Here is a 13451-nt window from a genome sequence, read left to right on the forward strand (position 1 = left end):
ATTCCTCCTTTCGATACCATTTAAATTACGCAAAAAATATTTTTCGTGTTATTAAAGATAAAGGAGATATTTAGGTGGCCTGCTTTGGCTGAGACACCCTGTATAATAACCGAATTGTATTAACATTAGTTTTATTGAAGCAAATCAATGTTTACAGATGCGGAAAAATTCCAAATGTGAATATTTTCGTGAGGTGTTTGGATGCATGGATCTGCCGATACTTATAGTTCGCCTAACGTTATACAGGGTGTCCCAGAAACGTTGTACTTCCTCGATATACTAAAGCAGAAAAGCAGAAAATCGCCAAATTGTGAATACAGCGAACAAACATTCAGAAGGAATAAGTCGTCCGTTAGTGACACAGGTGGCCGGCAACAGGCTAACAAGAGTTTTACAACCGTAATTACATTATCCAACTCCAGAAACTCGCAACACTAAACAGCACTTATCTTCCATTTCTCTCGAATTTATCGTCGGAGGCGATCTGCACGGCAAAACGGACCTCGTTGCCCAATTATTGCACGGTGTTCGGAATCGCCAATTAAACGGAGCTTCTATTAAAGTTTTATAAGGCCCAACTACCCCGCGAGACGAAGAAACAGCAGTGCTTCCTGTCGCGCGAACGCCTCCCCAAAGAAAAAAGGGAGAGAAAAAGAACAAGAGAGACAGAGTGAGAGCGAGAGAGAGAGAGAGGACCGCGATCGGTTACAACCGGACGCAGAAGCCGCAGCGAGTCCAGCCGATTAAAGAGTGCTGCGTAACGAGTGTTTCGCCCGATCGTTCGTGTAATTAATGGCGGGACAGTGCGCCCGGACAGGCCGCGCCGTGTAATAATCGGTAATTACTCACGGTAATTAAATAATGCGTTTATCGGTGTGCAATCAGCCGGATGGGTGGCCCGAGTCGCGCTGCCTCTGCCTCTGAGGCTCTTCCTTCTCGATCCTCGAACTGGCCTCCACTGATAAATCTTTTCCTCTTTGCCAACAGACTGCTTCCACCCGATCAGCTTTCGAACCAGAAATTCGATTTTATGATTTTTCCTTCGAGCGTTATTGAATCTGTGCACGAACGGATTTTCTTAAATTCCTGAAATTAGTTCAGTCTTTGTGAACCTTTAAACGCGTTATAGTAGAAGGCACATGATTCGGGTCTGAAACAAATGGCGTTATTTCTGCTGGAAACGACGCAGTTAATCATGCGGACAACTGTACCACAGTTTGGTGCTCATCCGTGAAAACCGTGTCCAGCTTAGCCTCTTCCAACATTTGTCAGCTCTGGTCAGTTTTCGCAAGCGTCGCAGTTCGTGATCAAGTATTCCCCTCGCGTAAAAGATTGTATAATGCTTGAACCAGAAGTGGAATATTCTCGAAAATTCTTGGGAGAACAGGAAGGTAATCAGAACGAATTTAGAACCCATTATGAGCACAAGAAGAATTTAAAAAAACTAGGTCCATTTAGAGGCCTGAGGAAACATTTAAAAAGCTTATAATAAAATGTTAGAATACTCAAAAATTAGTTTTCATTATTTTTTCTCATTCTTTCCCTATTCAGCAACAATTTAACTTCAAAAGTTCTGCAATTTCATCACCAACACGTACCTGAATTATTGTAACAAGAAATTTCTCAATAATTGACAATTCGAATCGGTGGCTTCGGATTTGATCGATTTGGTGGTCCCGCGTTCCCATTTCTCTGCCGACAAAGAAAGTCTGACGCGACATGAAAATAAGATGGGCGGCCGTGGACGAGGTTTGTTTGACCGCAGAGGAGGAGAAGATGTCGTGCGGTCAACAGGCTGTTCCTCGGATTAATGTGTCGCTTCCTATCACCGGTGATTGACAGTCCCGAGACCGCGACAAAGCGCCGACTCTTAACGCTATTCTTCTTTATCCTCTTCATTGTCGTCCCCGCCTTTCAACCGCGGCTTTTGTCAGCTCTCAGACGGCGCTGTCCGACTCGAAAATACCCTGGAACGACAAATAAAATCGCGTTCCCCGAGTCAATCCTTAATCGAAAATTTTATCTCTCGGCTAACCGTAATGCCACGGGAATTTGGAGGCAACCATTTATTCTTTAGGTTTCTCAATATTGATACCTCCAGAAGGCTAAAAATCACGATTTCCAGATTGTTCAGTTCAATATAAACTGTGCAATTTAATTAGCCACTTTCAGTCCAAAAAAAAATCAAAGTAATTCAATTTTAAGAGAATTGATCACAGAAAATGTCACTTCAACAAAAAACTGTAAAATTCTAATATTAAATATTTCACGACGTCTCGCAAGTTTCTGTCGCGAGGAAAATCTTGCAACAAATTCCGCGCTGTCGATAAAATTTCCAAATCGGTCAGGCGGCAGTAAAAAATTAATTACCGAGCAGTTAAAGTAACTTTATCTCTCATAGATAGTGGGGACCGTTTCGGTACAATTCTCAGAACAATTCCACTGCGCGCGTATCATTGCTACATTCAGCGACGACGTTCTAGCAGAAAAACAAAGTGACAAAAATGATAAGCGAGGTTCAAACTATTTTTCTGTGGTCGTAAAAAAATTTGTACAAAATCCACGATCTCCTCACATCGATATCGATATCGTGTTTATTTCACAACACTTAACATAATTTAACGCGTAAGACTTTCGCCGTGAAAAGTAAAATTTAACTTTCTTTTCTGAAGTTGATTTTTGATTTTTTAATTGGGATGAAAAAAATGAAAGAAGGTCAGTTTTCGTGTTTTATTTAAGGGAAAAACATTTAAAAAAATTAAAACAATATTTTATCAAATGAGTTTACTATATACCAGATTTGTTAACTGCATCAGATATGATACACTATGCAACAAAGGGTTAACACTTAAATATTAGATTACTGTAAAAATTCATCATGAGTATTTTTGTACTTCACCTATCCATTTTGTACAAATATTGCATGAAATCAAAAGCACAAAATACTACTGGTAAATAAAATACTGAGGATTGCGCGATAAAAGAAACACCCTGTATAAAATGTTGATGATCACACACGCGTATTAAAAATTTAATTGAAAATGTTTTCAAGACGCGTTTCGCAGCGGATTGGAAAAATCGTGAAGCTCTCAGGTGGAATCGTTTTCCCGTCGATCCCGTGGGCCGGCCGGCAATCAGTCTCGCTAATTAGATGACGGTTTAATTGCACGGAGCGAGGAGACGGCTCTGTCTCCTAGGTGCAATTCCCCGCATATTTACATCCCCCGCGGGAAACGGTAAACGGGAAACCGGGGGAACGTTGTTCGGCAAAGAGGGTGGGGGGTGGGGGTGTACATAAGGCGGGAAAGAGGATCGGCGTTGCTTTCTGAACCCTTTTCCTGCCGCGGCCCCGTTTTACCGGTCCCGCCGGCCGTCTTAAAAGAAAGGGTTAATTAAAAACAACAAAAGCTATCCGCGCCATTAGCGGCCGTTTGTATGCGCCGCGTTAGCGTTATGTCCGGTGCTTTTCGAGCTCCAAGCACCCCTTCCGTCGACGATCTTAACGAGTTCGAAGCTGCGTCACGACCCCCAACAATTCTCCCCGGTAGCTCCTTTCATTTTTCCCTCCCCTTCGCGCCCTCTCCAGTCCCATCAAACCCCCTGGAAGGATCAAAGTGGAAATTGTTCCCCGATGGAATTATGAAACAGGACTCCTCCCTTTTTCTCGCTCTATCAAGACGTTTGACTCCGAATAATTATATCCCCTGCCGAATTATGGCTGCCAGCTACCTGAACACCCATCTATACAGGATGTCTCACCCCCGACTCTGCCGTACTTAACTCCAACATGGCGGGAGTTAGGTCAAGTTCCACTCAGATTTAAGAACGTTCTTTTACTCGCTGCATTGAAACATTTGATTCCGGGTAATTGTATCCCCTGCCCAATTATGGCTGCCAGCGACCATGACAGGCTTCTACTGGGTCTTCGCGCTAACACCAGCCAACGGTTTTCTTGGAAATAGCGAACACTAGAAAGAAATGAAAGAGGAAAAAGTTATATTTCTTTCAAACAATCTGTAATGATGTCTGTAATTTTTATGGACATGAAGGTCTTCAATTTTTTAAATGGAATGTATTTTTTAATACATTCGTATACGACCTTTTCGAAGTCGCACAAGGCCAGAAATGTACAATGGAAATATTCTATGTCAGAAAAAGTGTTTGGATTGAAACAGCTTCGAGGGCAAAGGGTTAAACGAAGATGGGAACCATTGCGACACATAGATATAAAATTGAGGGCCACGAGCTTGAAAATCAACTCTCGCCGAGCACCGCGTTGAGTTACCATCAAAAGAGGAACAGGAGAGAGAGGGAGAGAGAAGTTCCATCCTGCGATGTCAGCGAGCGAGCACGTTGTCAAGAATTTGAACAGAAACTTTCTCGTCGGTGTGTCTCCGTCACTCGTCAGCGGTTCCCCGGTTGGGATAAGTTAATAGATAACCGGCGAATTGTTCGTCCGCGTTCGTCAGCTTGTCGGACAGGTGTTCCGAGCTTCGGGAAGGTGAGCGACTTCGGTCCTATCGGGTTTAGGTTCGCTTTCACAGAGTGCCGGCAACAGTTATAGTTTCGCGTGTGGTCGCTAGCAAACCAAAACGTTACTCTCCCCCTCCTCTCTCTCTCTCTGTCTCTTTTTCTCTCCATCATATAACACGCAGCCGAAACTTTCTGCCCGACAATTTCAGCTCTGGTGCAATTTCGAAAAAATAGCATCGCGTGCTCAGGGACCGTCCAACGTCTTCGACGAACCTGAGACCTGCAAAAACCTGGCAAAAACCGGCAGAAATTCTGTTTCTTCAACGTCTTCCCACAGACTGGAGAAAGAAACACGGGTCTGAGGAACACTTTGTAACGCTCGCCTCGACGCACGCGTAATTATCGGCCACCGGTAATTGAGTTACTTTCGCCAGGGCCGGTTTAGGATGCGTCCCGATCCCGATTAATTGTTTCCGCTGAAACGTGGAACGTTCTCGCGTTAATATTCACAGTAATCGCCCGAACGATCGTTTATTGCGAACGGGATCGCGGAAGCACCTCGGGATCGTCTGCGAACTTCTCAAGATCCTGCAAATGGAATTTTTCAATCGTCTGTATGAGTGGTATGTTCTTTAGTTTACTGGAGAAGTATCGGAAGTCTCTGCTGCTGAACGGCTTCTACAGTATCACAGGAATCCTTCGTTTCTGTATTTGTTAACTCTTTCGTGAACGTGAATTTGAACGATTTCTTGGCTGTTGATATTACATGGACAATATTGTTCTAGTTCGAAATATCTTCTTATCGGTATACAAAATTTGTTGTTTTTCATTGTCGAGAGTAAATAATTTGTGAACATTAATTTCGTCAACATTGATCCTTTGCTTGTTATTATGATATTACTTTAAAAATATCGTTCTAGTGCAAAATTTCTTCTTATTGGAATGCAAAATTTTTCCTATTTCATTGTCGAGAGTAAATCATTTGTGAACATTAATTTCGTCAGCATTGATTCCTTGGTTGTCGATAATACAGGGAAAATATTGTTCTAGTGCAAAATATATTTTTATTGGTATACAAAATCTTTCCTTTTTCATTGTCCAGAGTAAATAATTTGTGAACCTTAATTTCGTCAGCATTGATCCCTTGTTTTTTATTATGATACATGATATTACTTAGGAAAAATCGTTCTAGTGCAAAAATCCTTCTTTGTCGAGAGTAAATCGTTTGTGAAAATTAATTTCAATACTAATACCGCGAATTTTGTTTCGTGGAATGCCATTGCAGGTTTTCGCGAATCCTCGGATCTAAGAAAGCCCGGGAAGGGTGAACGATGATCTCCGGAAGTCCGTGTAAATTGCAGGGTCCCGTAATTACAGGTGGCCTCCGGAGTGATACGGAACACAACGAATAGTTTTCGGGTTGACAAGAAACGCGAGCGCCGAAGAGAGGACAGGTGGGAACGGGGAGGGATCGGTATTATCGGGGCAACCCGGTGAAATTGCAACCAATTCCCCGGGGCCAATTAGGTTGTCCCAGAAACGATAAAATGCAAATCGGCCGCTGATACTGCCCCTCCTAGAGCGAAACCATTTTCCTTGTCCCTCCTCTCTTTCCTCTTTGTACGCCTCCTGAAGGACTTCAGTCGACTCCCGGAACAGCACTGGGTCTCTTAAGTATTTTCAACCCCTCATTAACCGACTTAAATTTTATTGGTCGATAATTGTTCTTCGGTTAGACAGCACATTTTTAATGTTTTTTTTAAAATCTAGTCTTCGAACTCTAGTTTCTTTCTTTTTCATTAAATATCACATATTAATCCTTAATCTGTTCGCTACCACCGTCACAAATATGTGACATCCATAACCTGACAGTTCACTTAAAAACAGTAAAATTAATTTTATGCACTTCGTTGTTTAAAGTCATAGTAGAATGCATAACTTTCAGAGAATCTGTGACTTTCTTCTGCTGAACTGTTTTAATAATTCAAAATTGGGTACGTTGCATTTCATAAAACTTTCGAACAAGGAAGGTAAGCAACGAAACAAATGCTGGTAGCGAACGTGTTAATTAGCGAGCTCTAATTTTATTGGCCGTACTTCATACCTTGTTCGTACAATATTTATGAAAAATTGATCTTCACTATTTATTTGTGAGACCTTCACCAACATATTTGTGGCATTTTTCTGGGTAAAATGAGCTCAAACATGACACAATTCGGAACACATTTGTTTATGCAATTCGCGATTCCATGGAACCTCGATTATCCGTACCGATGACATCCCAATTGAATCCGAGTTCAATGTGTCTTCCGAACCAGTTCAGCGTGTGTTCCGAGACCGCGTGTTTCGCGCAGAAATTGAATCAACGAGTATTGATATTCAAAGTGAGTTGTTAAGGTTTTATTGGTCGGCGTAAATCTGTCGTCGGCGTCTTGAATATCGCGATCGAGGGGAAGAGGAGTCTTGTAAACGGACAATATCATAAGCAAATCTCGCGACGCTGATCGTAAAACTTCTTTCGCGAGGACGCGATTCTGGTTTACAGTGACGCGCCGTAACGAAGCGCGCAATAAAATACGAATGATCCACCAAGTAGTTTGTTTGGGGAACGTATCATTTCCAGAATTTTATAGACTTCCTTGATCGTTAAGCTGAAATCACTCGAGGCTCGATCGCTCGAAGCTTCTTCTTTTTTCACGTTCGATTTTAACCCGTTTATTTTTTGACGGAACGTTTCCGGACAAAAATAACGAGTACAAATTACGATTCTCCTGTTATCAAGCTGTACGTACCTGTACTTAATTTCAAAGTCAAAAAGGTGAACGATCTTTTTTATCTTATTCTACTCGTCACAAAGATAAAAATTATGATGAATTTTTTAAAATTCACGCGCAAAGAAATAATTTTATAACGCTATATAAACTTCATCTGACTGAGGAATGAAGATATAATATAAATATAAGACCAGTTCTTGACAGTGAAAAAATTTTACCGTAATTTTGTAAGAGAACGATTGGACCAATTGGACGAGCTTGGACCAATGGTTCCTGTTGCCATTTTCATCCTTTCAATTAATAAAAATGCAATGCACTAAAAAAACAATTGTTGACCTTTTTGACCTTGAAATTAATATTGCGGCACCTTTCTTGAATCGGTTTCCACTAAACCGAGGTCGTAGAGTCTCTATTCTATTCTTCTGTAATATGCTAGCCTCCTGTAAGTCACGGAGAATTAAAGAATCGCGTTTGGAGGATCGATAACGAGATTGTCGAGGTGGCAGCTGGTTTCTCGATCTCTGCGGTCGGCCGCAGAAGGCATCGGGAAATAACAGGACCGAAGTTGTTATGACAGTCAGCGGTAGGCAATCCATCACCGAGATTTGGTCTCCACGGGGCGAGACCGCGGACCAACTTATCCAATATTTAAGGTTTTGTCCCTCGCGGCCGGCCTGATATATCACTCGCATTAATATATATTTGCGGGGGAGATAACTCCGGTTACAGGACCAAGAAAGGAGGCGGGGGTGGACGCGATACTGCGATACTGCCCGGTCGCATAAATGCGACTACGCTCGCAGACTGTTCGCGAATAATGGATGTCGCGTTATTTATTGCGCTGCCCCCAGAAATGAACCGCACCAATGAAACAAATAAAATGAACAAAACGAATGGAACGAATAAAATGAACAATATAAAATATAAATATAACATAAAAAGTATTGATTTCCGAATAAAAAAGTATTGAACATTGTGTGGTCTACAGCTATTAATGAAACGAACAATATAAAATATAACATAAAACGCATTGATTTCCAAATAAAAATGTATTGAACATTGTTTGCCTTGAAGCTAATATAATTAATGAGTAGACTGCGGATATTCATGCATTTATGAAGAAATTGGTTGGGCGAAATATAAAACAGTAAAAGATTTTAAAAATTCAAGAATGTTATAGTGCTGCTTTTAATGTAACGAAGTCGTTAAGGAATAAAATCAATTTTTATCTTATTCATGCTTTTCACAATCAACGCAAAACATTTTTATTTTGCGTAAAGATCCGCAGTCTATTAATGAGATATTAAGTAAAGTTTCACCCCTTGTCACCGAGGGTACGCCATTACTCTATGTATCGTGTATTAAGTGTCTATAAATGTCCCGTAGCTTGCAATCAATGCAGACAATAAAAGTCCGTCAGCTATTTGTAAGAAACGTGTGCTGGATAAATTTTTATTATCTTATTATTTTTTAGTTATCTTACACCGCACCTGAATCGTGGTGTGCAGGCAATAATTCGAGCATCGGCTGTTTTGCTCGACCACCGAAGTCGCATTCAAAAATTTAATATCTGTACGAAAGAACAGAACAACGTTTATCGTGCAGCATAAATTCCGTTTGAAATCTCCATTGAGCGGCGGCTCGATATTCCTGTGAGATTAATTTTGCTCGTAAACGAGCGGGTTTGTATAGACTTCCGCAAAGTCTATTTATTAGTGAAGTCGTCTTCCACCGACGACGGCCCCGATACATATGTATCTCCACACACCGCTAACTATTATACTTTACATTCCTCTGGTTTTTGCTTGTTACCCGCGGGTCCGAGGCGGGCCGTAAACGCGACGGGTGATGCAACCGAGAGCTTTATGGGACCGCGCGCGCGAGCGCTGCGTCCCGTTAATGATTATCAATTACCAAGCCGTCACGCGGTGTCATAGAACCGTTCGATTAAACATCACCATTCCAGGTCATTTGCTTTTCGAGGAACTCCATCGTGTGCCGCGATCTCGTAGTCGAACGCGGACCAGTCCGCAAGCTCCCACCTTATCGCGGACACACGTTTCTGAGTATAGATTATGGCGCAATAAAATGCATCGTTTATAGATGCGCTTTATTGCACTCGGCTCACAGCCACGGCATACATACCGTTAAATGTCACAACTTCTAAATACTCCGGAAACCCAGCTCCCGGTTATTGTGCGAACGTAAGGCGAAACTGATGACTAGACAGCGGATCTTTATGCATTTTTTAACAAAAATGACTAGGTGTCATTTCAGACAGTGAAAACATTAAAAGTATTTCAAAATTCTGTTATATTATTTCCAACCTTTTAGCCATGTTTACAAAGAAAATAAATTTCTATTTCACTCCAGGTAAAACATTTTTATTTTGCATAAGGATCCGCTGTCTACTGATGACCGATTTTTGGCGCGATAGAAATTTTCTGAAGTTTACATCCTTTAAAATTGAAAAGGTTCAACTTGAAACAGTGGAGAGATTAGAAGACTAAGAGTAAATTATTTAGTGAAAACTCTATAAATTTATATTTAGCTGATGTGTCTTGCAATCGATGGACAAACTTTTTATTTTGTAGAAAGATCCTTTGTTAGGTACACTCTTTAGTCGAATATCGAAAATGATTAAAAACCGTATAGGTCCACCCTACATTTCTGTATACGGATGCCTCAAAATCTTGTAAGTGCTCAGGGCCTTCAACGGTCTCGATACGAGACAATAATCTAGAAGAATACACTTTGTGATTATACTATAAGACTATTATTAGGTCGGCAACTAAGTTCACGACCTCCACATTTTCCCAAACAAAGTCATTTATATATTTTTTAAGCACGAGTATATTATATCAAATTAATTCAGAGCTTTCCAATGATATACAGTTCAAAAGGAATGGTCACTGAATGAGTTTATAATGATACAATAAAAGAATTACGACACAAAAGGTCGCGAATTTAGTTGCCAACCTGATAGAAATGAGACACTTGTATGTGACCCACTGTACAAGACGCAACTCTGCATTGAAAAAGTTATTGGAGATGTTGAATGAGACAATTATATCGAGTTACATAGCTAAAAAGTTGCGACGGCTCCAACTTTGAGCACGCGACACAGAGGATTCAGTCGACTCTGAAACTGCTCGACAAAGCGGACATTTTCATACAGATAGGAAGCGGACATAGACGGTTAGGCGACGTCGACGGTCCCTCGAAGAGTATTAATTCACCCCCTGTTGATGTTCTGATACATATTCAAAGGGTCTTTGATCGATACGAACTCGTGGACTCGTCTTTACCCATCCGTGAGCGGGAGAAAGATAGTACATTCGCCTGTAAATCGGTTGTCACGAACAATATTCCACTTCTAGCCCCCTTCTTTATTACCAATTCCATATCGGATGAAAACGGAAAACGTTCGCGCGAGATCGCCCGCGGCATAGTCTCTTCAAAGCGGAAGGGTACGAGAACCACAGCTTGCGAATCATCTTAATTCGCAAGCGTGCTGTACATATTCCATGGTCCTCGTTATTGGATTCATCCTGATAATTCCGCCCTAAATCATCCCTCGGACCACGGGCCACGACTAATTTCGTGGCTCGTCTCCATGGGCTCGTGCATTATGCAGGGACCGGCAAAGGGTTGATCCTCTGGGGACGCTTCCGTCGACGTGACACTACTTGGCCCCGGTTAATAGAATATCGTCTTCCTGTAAACAGATTGCTATGGAAGACCGGGGACCTTCGGTGACCTCGCTTCGCCGATGTGGTTCATTTTTATTTTTATTTTAATTTGGAACACTGATTTTTTGAGATTTGAGTGTTAGATTGTGGCTGCTGTTGAGGACTTCGAATCGAATGCTGCAAGCTAGAAAATATTATTGTTGGAAGATGGATGTTTTTAAATTGGCTTTTACGGCTTCTAAAAATGTTCAAAACAGAATTTAATACGATTTTTATGTATTTCAGATTTACAAAGGCTACTATCACTGAAAATAAGTTTTCATTTCTTCCCACTTTCTCTTAAAATTGGCCTACAAAAATTAAAAGTTGCATAAACGAACGACTTACCCTCTCTCTGCGGTGCCAGGTTAGTCACGTGACATCGTGACGCATGCATAATGGAGACGGAACGCGTGAAGTGACGTGAAAGTAGAGTGGGGAAATAGAAATTAACTGAAAATGTATTTCGTCTTCTAATAATTCCAAGAAGTCGTTAACAATGTTCGTATTTCATCTTTTCATTTTTGCAATGAATGCATAAAGTCTTATGTTGGGGTGGAGACTTCAAATATCGGAGGTTCGCATAAGCGAGATGCTACTGCACAGCAATTAATGTGGCACTCGCTTAGTATGAAACATGCGAAATCGTTGAATTAGAAAATGCGATTTTTCTCGTTGTTTGCGATCAAAGTAATCTGACGTTCGGTGACGTTCGCGGCTATCGGTCCGTAGAAAGTCCGTGTCGAGGAAAAAGAATTCGGTACGCATCGTGGGGCATTCGTGGAAACGATAGCCGGTCCGCGATGTCACGGGAGGAGGTTATCGCGGGAGACAACCGGCCCATGACATCGATCAGTCTGTGTCGCTCGATGAACCCCGTATCAGCGAACATTAATTATTATTGCCTGCTCGACATTTTTCAGCGGCCGCCTCTCTCGTCGGCGGAACCCGAGTTCAGTGATAACAATAGTAATCTCTCGGTCGCGAGGCGTTCGACACGAGCGTTACGAAAATCGTGGTACGATCAAGAGGTGTCCGGGAACTCGATAATGTCGGATCGGGTCGGGTCCGGAATTACTTTCGGGATTCTCAAGATTCTTTGGGATTACTGAGAATATTAGGAAACTCGAGAATTTTTTAGTACTCAGAATAGTTTAGAAAATTATGGGGAATCTAAATTTTCGTGAAATCCCAATAATTTTTTGGATTCTTGGGAATTTTCAAGATTCTTTAGAATAATATGTTCGAGAGTGCCGAAATTTTCAAGAATCCCCAAATTTTCGAGATTTCCGAGAGTGTTAGAACTTAGAACTCCCAGAATTTTCCTGGAAATAATCTAGACTATTCTACACAGCCGTAGAAAATTTTGATTTTGAATACAGATTCGTCGAATCGTTAAGTACAGCTATAACAATAGTCGGAGAGTTAAAACACCATGTTTAAAGAAGAATTCCGTTAGACAATCCAACGTCGATGAAAAATGAAATTGAAGTGTGCTCGTAGAAAATCTTTAATTTCGAGCGTCCACGGCCTAATTTCGAGTGCACAGTGAAATCTCTATGTGTTCGGACACTTGGCCTTGCTCTCGGTCAAATATTCTGAGAAGAACGCGATTTCACGGTTCGTGACAGGCATCCGGTCAGCTTCTCGGCGAAGAGGATCTCGAGAGGACCACCTCGCGAGCGAACAGTCCTCGAGGACTGGAAAATTGATCGCTTCTTTCTTTCTTTTTACCCCACTCGAAGATTCGAGGAAGGGCATTCTCTCTCGACGGGTTGTCGGGATTTTCTGTAGCTATTTCCTGGGGGACCTGGACTCTGTCAAGACAAGTTTATCCGCGAAGCGACGCAACGCCGCGGCGACCTAGCCTCTGTCTGTTTACGCGCATAAAGCCGGTCGCATGATCGAACGCGAAGTAGGCCGGTTTCGAGGTTGCTAAAAATCTGCTAATAGACTTGACCATTTTTTAAATACATTTACTACGAACATTAAGGTGCCAGTAACATTCTAAATGTATTTCTCTTCAAAAAGAATTTTTAAAAAAGATGTTTAAGGGTTTTCTAGAGGGCAATAATTGAAAGAACGAATTTTGAACAGAATAAAAATACTAAGTTTGCAATAAATATCATAACATTTTTCACAATTGGACTTCGATGTAACGAAGGACTAGATTCTAGGATTCTAGGTTGAAATCTGCCCCAGCACCACGAGCAAAGCAGTATCATTCACCGAAACCTTTGCTCCAGTGCGAATTTGCTCGGTGAACACCCCTGCGGCTGTGAAACCGTGCGTAACTAACCTCACGCACGTTCTGCGTATCGACAAGGCTACGCCAGAATACTGACTCCATTCATGAAGCGTGGACGCGTGTAAATACTACGGTACGCGTCTGTGCTTTTTTATTTTATTACGATAATTTTCATTAGTCTGGAAGATAAGAAAATTTTCTGTTTGTAATGATTTTTTAAGTGAA

The 13451-nt window shown here is 41.5% G+C and overlaps 1 protein-coding gene and 1 long non-coding RNA gene across 3 annotated transcripts in view; both read left to right on the forward strand.

The window, feature by feature from the left end:
* LOC143215655 (uncharacterized) overlaps window positions 1-13451 on the forward strand; it is a 204803-nt gene that overhangs the window by 123945 nt on the left and 67407 nt on the right. The gene's annotated exons all lie outside the window — the stretch shown is intronic.
* Window positions 57-13451, forward strand: part of LOC143218095 (uncharacterized) — a 28496-nt gene continuing 15101 nt past the window's right edge. The window contains exon 1 of the long non-coding RNA XR_013010972.1: window positions 57-13359. This is a non-coding gene — a long non-coding RNA (uncharacterized LOC143218095). The remainder of the gene's footprint in view (window positions 13360-13451) is intronic.

This window comes from Lasioglossum baleicum, chromosome 2 (genome assembly GCF_051020765.1).
Source record: "Lasioglossum baleicum chromosome 2, iyLasBale1, whole genome shotgun sequence".
NCBI lineage: Eukaryota > Metazoa > Arthropoda > Insecta > Hymenoptera > Halictidae > Lasioglossum > Lasioglossum baleicum.